This window comes from Penaeus monodon, chromosome 17, assembly GCF_015228065.2.
Source record: "Penaeus monodon isolate SGIC_2016 chromosome 17, NSTDA_Pmon_1, whole genome shotgun sequence".
NCBI lineage: Eukaryota > Metazoa > Arthropoda > Malacostraca > Decapoda > Penaeidae > Penaeus > Penaeus monodon.
In genome coordinates, this window is record NC_051402.1 from 2,091,507 (window position 1) to 2,098,709 (window position 7,203).

At 37.6% G+C, this 7,203-nt stretch overlaps 1 non-coding gene and 1 pseudogene across 1 annotated transcript; both read right to left on the reverse strand.

Annotated features, from left to right (window-relative positions):
• Window positions 1–5,588: 5,588 nt before the first annotated feature.
• LOC119583956 lies at window positions 5,589–5,743 on the reverse strand. Its single transcript, XR_005229754.1, has one exon. It is a non-coding gene; the product is annotated as a U1 spliceosomal RNA (small nuclear RNA).
• Window positions 5,744–6,387: 644 nt separating this feature from the next.
• Window positions 6,388–6,554, reverse strand: LOC119583977 (annotated as a pseudogene).
• Between the last annotated feature and the right edge of the window lie 649 nt (window positions 6,555–7,203).

Genomic DNA, 7,203 nt, shown 5'->3' on the forward strand with positions numbered 1-7,203 from the left:
TATTTGTATAGTAATGATGGAGTACGGCTGTGGCAAGGAGCGAGGTGTTGCTCCTTGGCTCCCCGCAGGGAGTCTGCCTGTCATCTCCTACAGTGGTCTAAAGATGGGCATAGATCACGTGCTTAACATATGGCAATCACTGGTGATGAAAGGTAGTGTTACAACAATGCATAGGTCTTGTGGAAGGGGATAGACAACACAACATTGGAATGTCTGGTGTGGCAACGAGAGACGAATAAAAAGGGTAAAGCAATGGACATACTTATATGTATGTGTGTGTGTGGGAATATAGGCATGTGACAATACATAAGATTATACGTCATGTAAAATAAAACAACAGATAAATAGAATAACCATGGCATACATATTTCAGTAACATCACATATATAAAGCTGGGTTACATATCTCCCTGGTTTCCAAATGATAGTCCCCATCATAATCAAATATCATTTAAATTCATGTAGTTCAGCACAATAAAAAGTACATAAGAAACACTGGCACAATGTTATAAAAGACGTGAGAGACGTAAAAACGACGCAAGTACTGTATGACGCGGTGTGTATATCAGTATCGAGATTTGCTAGTTATATGAGTGCTAACGGATGCCGTGACTGCGATATTCTCGGGCTTCAGAACTACGTGAACGGGCGGCGCTGAAGGAAATCCGTCTTCAGGCGGCGTCACAAAATGAGAGCGAACGAGCGGCGTTGAGGGAAGAGCATCCTCAGGCGGCGGTAATACAGGATACGTACGAGTGAGAATCTAGTTAGGCAACTCATAAACTGCAAATGAATACCTATATCTGACAACTGAACGCAAAATACAAAAAAAAAAAAAAAAAAAAAAAATCAATGCACAATTAAATAAGTCGAGATTAAGTATTGACCACAAAATGAAAATAATCTAAGGAAAAGCTAAGCAATGATCACCATTTTTTTTTCTGACAAACTTCACACTCGGGTCTTGGGTGCGATGCGGGCGAGGAGAGGCTGGGGAGATGCACGGCTGACGAGGCAGAGAGCGGGCCGCTCTTGTGCGGCTGACACACACACACACACACACACACACACACACACACACACACACACACACACACACACACACACACACACACACACACACACACACATATGCATGCATGCAGTAAAGAAACCAGACAGAGGTGACATATAATGAGAATGAAATCATAAGAGTTTTGGAAGACCTTTACAAGGATCTATACAACTCAAATGAACAACCACGGATAGAAGCGAACGTGATAACTGGAGACACACCAATCACAACAGAAGAAATAAAAAGAGCGCTTAAATGCATGAAGAGAGGGAAAACACCAGGTGAAGACGGAATTAATACAGACCTTATAACAGATGTAAGAGAAATTGCAACATTGAAACTAACCAATCTTGTTAACAAATAAATGCCTTCTCATCGGAAAAATGCTACAATTACTTTGATGCATAAAAATGGCGATAGAAAGGATCTAAAAAAAAAAAAAAAAAAAAAAATCATAAGTGTCCTTTCATTTACTTACAATCTGTTCACAAAAATCATCACTACTCGCATCTCTGACGATCTGGCCTAGAGAACAGACAAGCTTCTGCAGTGGATTCTCAACAACAGATCAGATCCACACGCTCAATCAATCATTACGAAATAGAGTAAAAGTCGGATTTAGAGAGGAGGATAAACAGAAAACGGATAGGAGTTATCAATTATCATATTAGTAATGATATTTAACAATAGTTTTGAAACTTTGGTTTTGCACCATTCCTAGTATAGCTCCAGAGCCGGAAAATGGCTTGAAAATGATTGTCTCGCCAGTGTATAATATTAGCAGCCAGTGAGCCAAAGAGGGATGTATTTCCCATAATCTTCGGTCTCTGTGCCGTGAATGTAGGTGCAACTGGAAGGCAAGTAAAAGGAATTTGGAGCGAAGTCAAAGACTAAAGGAAAACTGAATTGTAGATGGGCAATTCCATCATCATACAGATTGTTATTTCTTTCCCTAACGATCATACCACGTTGAAATCACCGCTTCTCGTCCGATAGTTGTGGCTAGTCGTACTTGGATGGTCGACCGCCTGGGAACACCAGTCATTATACATGCTAAACATATTATACATTTCTTGGGAGTTTCCGCACCCAATAAAACAGATATAGAAAAATCTTAAATGAAAATACTCCAAACAAAAACTTGCACAATAATTAACTACACATTTAGTGTCAGATAGAAAGCTCGATAACATGTCCACGACCTTTCTCTACTATTATTCCCAATCCGTAATTGTTTTTTGTTGTAATTATTATTATTGCCATAAGGTGGCCACGGTTAAAATATATTATGTTCTTTCTTACCATGACCACTATCATTAATTTTATCTAATTATTAACATAACCATTATTACCTTAAGTGGTAGGATTACAATTACAGTTATTATCATCAGCATTGCTACTGTTTAATTTTTATTCAAATTATCGTCATTAATATTATCACCACTATTATTATGATCATTTATGAATTACATTAGTCATCATAATAGCATCATTATTATCATTGTCATGGCCATAATGACATTGGCGATAGCAGCAATAATCGTACGCTAAGTTAAAGAGATGTATAATATTCATCACTTGCAATATTGGTTGGTGCTGCGCACCAACCAATATTGCAAGTGATAAAGAAATGGAAATTTATTATAACACTCTCCAAGAAACTTTAGACACAATCCCTAACAGAGACGTAAAAATAATTATGGGACCTCAACGCCAAAGTAGGCAAAAATGATCTAAAAAATGACATCTGTGGAAAATTTGGCCTTGGAGATATAAATGAAAGAGGTAAAGATTTTATTGAATTCTGTAGTACAAATAATCTAGCTATAGCCAACACATTGTTCCAATACCACCCAAGACACTTGTACACGTGGTTTTCACCAGACAAAAGAACACGCAACCAAATTGACAACATTGTGTTGAACCAGAAATGGAAAAGTTGTATAAAAAATGCCAAGACAAGACCTGGTTCCGACTGCAACAGTGACCACCAACTACTAACTATCGACTTTCAAATAAGACTCAAAAAGATGGAGCGTCTAACACCACCTCTAAAGCTCGACTACAAAACTCTTGACAACAATTACAGAATTACAGTGTTAAACAAATTTGAAATACTCAATCAATGTGAAGATGATAAAACACCAAATGAGTTGTGGGAAGAAGGAAAAGAACTGCTGAGCGCTGCTTCAGAAACTATCGCCAAAAAGAAAAAGACAAATTCCCCTGGATATCTGAAGAAACGCTAAGTGAAATTGAAACAAGAAGATGCCTAAAATCAAAGGGTATCAATAATCCAGTTGAAGAAGTAATTTACGAAAACCAAAATACAAAAATTCAAAGACAATTGCGACAAGACAAGGAAAAATATTTAAATGAACATTGCCAGAGAATTGAATACTGTTCTATCAATAAGACAACTAAAGAACTCTAACAAGGAGTACGAAACATTACACGAAAATTTAAACCTACAATGGACACTATCAAAACTGAAGATGGACTAGCTTTATGTGATGGATAAGAAGTCAAAGATGGATGGAATCAATATTGTTCCAACTTATACAAAAAGAATAAAGATCTAACAACAACATTAATTAGACTCAATGACAGCGAAGATGAACCACCGCCACTGCTAGACGAAGTTATAAAAGCCATAAAAGAATTAAAGAATAACAAGAGCCCGGGAATAGATGAAATAACAGCAGAACTAATCAAAAATGCTGGCGAAATTGTTTAATACTTCTACAAACTTTGTACGAAAATTTGGAATGAAAGAAGATGGCCAGAAGACTGGGTAAAATCAGTCTTTACTCCCATACCTAAAAAAGGTGACGCACTCCAATGCAACAATAACAGGACAATTGCATTAATAAGTCACAGCAGCAAAATTTTGTTGAAAATTATTGCTGAAAGAATGAAGTTAAAGTTAAGAGAAGAAATTGCAGACGAACAAGCAAGTTTTCACCCTGGAAAAGGTACCAGAAACCAGATTCTAAATCTAAAATTGATCATAGAGAAAAACAGAGAACATCAGAAAGACCTATACCTGTGTTTCATCGATTACTCGAGGGCTTTTGATGCTGTTGATCACGATATCCTCTGGAATAACATGAACGATATGAAATTTCCAAAACACATCATCCAACTAATAAAAACCATGTATGACCAACAAGCAACTGTAAGAACAACTTATGGGTTAACAGAATGGTTCGAAGTCAGCCAAGGAGTACGACAAGATTGCATTCTGTCTCCACACCTTTTTAATATATATTCTGAAGCAATTATGAGAGGTGGTCTAGAGAATTTTGAAGGAACTGTAGATGTTGGAGGATACAAAATACCAAATCTAAGATACACCGATGATATAGTTTTAATTGCCAGCAGTATCATGGAACTACAACAACTACTAGATAAAGGTAGAGAAGCAAGCGAAAAGGCTGGTTTATTTCTTAATGCCAAGAAAACTAAGACTATGAAGATTTGAAGATAACCGGCAATGAACGATGATGAACATGTTACAATCAATGAAGTGATTGTGGAAAATGTGAAGGAGTTCACTTATCTTGGAGCTGTTTTTACTATACATATGATGATTCACTGGAGATAAAAAGAATTGCAATGACCAAAAACGCCACAGTTACTCTCAATAACATCTGGACAGACCGAAGCATTACCTTACGGACAAAGATGAGGTTATTGAACTCATTAGTTTTCCCATTTGCGTCATATGGTTCTGAGTGTTGGGTGCTGAAGAAGATAGACAAGAAAAAGGTCAATAGTTTTGAGCTGTGGTGTTACAGACGAGTACTATGTATTAACTGGACAGAAAAGAAGATGAATGATGAAGTGCTGAGAATTTTTTTTTTTTGTAAAAACTGGCTGTTGGACATCTTGAACAAAAGGAAACTTAAAGTTTACTTGCTGACAGGGATGGTGATAGGAAACCGAGGAAGAGGGAAACCGAAGGCAAGACTGAGCGACAACATCAAAGATGTTTGCGGGCTGACGATGGTACAAGTGGAAAGAAAAGCGCAAGATCGAGTTGAGTGGCGAAGAATAGTGGAGAGGTCCACGGCTGCTCAAACATGAGCATACCGTTATTGATGATGATGATGATGATATATATATATATATATATATATATATATATATATATATATATATATATATATATATATATATATATATATGCTTTATACTATACTGATCTAATTTGTCGAGAAATGGTAATGAAAAGGCTTACCCTTCAAAGTACCTATAACCAATAACCTTTTATATAGCTTGGAAAAATAATAAAGATACTTTTTGATCCCATTATAAAAACTACCTTGCTACTGTATGAACAAAGTACATCAGTATCCTCAAATGAGTGTTCTGTAAAATTTGTGGTTTCGGAATGATATATTGGTGTTGTCGTAAAGTGGGCTGGTTTGACAAACTAACCTAAGAAATATATGCAGGTAAAAATATTAAAAAACTGCCTTAGTAGACAGGTGGATTTAGAACCATTTTCATTTTTTTTTAACGAAATGTTATAAGGGAACGCAGGCCCTTGCTACCAAAAATTGCGCATTCAATTTAATCACATTTGGGTTAATTGCTGGGGTCGGCGCCACCCGAGTGCAATGGTGAGCCTTGCCCTGGGAGAACCGCCTTCGTGATCACGGCATAACCTGTGCCAGGTATGTATGCTCTCCTAAGCCATGCGCGATCCACGACCGCTTAAACTGAGTAATTGCGATAATCATTTATGATTCTATAATTTACATGGATTTACAATCCTTCCACTTTTAAGACGCAATTTCTAGTAACGGCCTACTCATCTATTTACACACTGCTATCCCCTACTATGACATACGGTAAACATAACCACGATTTGTCTACGTCATTTAACACGATTGATCATTCAGTTCATAGAGTTTACCTTACTGCTGCTACCAGGTCACATGTTTACATGGAATAACAGAGTAGAAGAACTCAAGGAGGTAACTGCCAATTGCAAGAGTAATAATCACACTCATAGTGGTAGTAGCAGTGGCAATACTAAAAATAATGGCATCAAACAGTAGGCCAAATAATAATTATGTAATAGCGTAAAGGCAACTACATTTGTTAGTTGTTTATTTCAGATGCGGATTAACCATTTGAAACCAAGAAAAGGTTAAATTGATAACAAGCAGTGACACTTACTTCAGTTTACTGGTACTTTGTTTTGGTTTTGGAAACTATCAATCCACGAAGCAACAAACTCACATTTTTATAAGTATGCTTTTTTTCTTCTTCTTATCAGGAGTTTTCTGAAGTTCAAGAATACTTCTTGTGGACCAATTTTCAAGCACTCAAATCTGTGTGATCCTCCTCTGAACATCGGTAAACTTGAGAGCCTCTGCCCGCTTAGAGGATTACACTAACAGTCCTCATCGTGGTTGAATATATTCCGAGAATCTTGGCGAGAAAACCGGCAATCGGACAATAAACGCGATCCTATAATGTATGATCATACTTTCACCGCTTAAATTCACTCACAGACTACTTTTTCCCGAAGACTATGTTCTACTACAACGGATTTTCACGTGTGATGTTGGTATATGTATGTAGTAGCATGTGGGTGAAGTTTGCCTATTTTCAAATATTTGCATAATCTACACCTATTTGATCAAATGGTATACAGCAAAATATATAGGGAGACGTAATGTATTTTTTTTTTATTGATTCTTGCCAAAGCCCGTCATCGGGCCGTAGGCCTCCCTTCATGAGCAATTATTCATCTCATGTAAGGATCAGGAGCTAGTAATCGGAGGGTCGGTGCTCTGCATCCGATGGTTTTACATCATAGTTGTCCTTCTCTTAGCCTTTGCCTGAAGAGGCATGCCCTACAAGGCAACAGGGGGATTTGAAATCAGAGTCACCTTCTCTTAGCCTTTGCCTGAAGAGGCATACCCTACAAGGCTGCAGGGGGATTTGAATTCAGAGTTACCTTCTCTTATCCTGTAATCTGGCTAGGCTTGTGGCCGGACAGGAAGCTGGCGATACAGCTGGCGAGGAGAACCAGGTCTTCCAGTAGTGACATGTCCTTAGCCAGAGGTCTCTTGCTGGGGTAAGGTACTACCTCTCTCACTAGTTGCAGTCTAATATCATACCCAGGAGTAT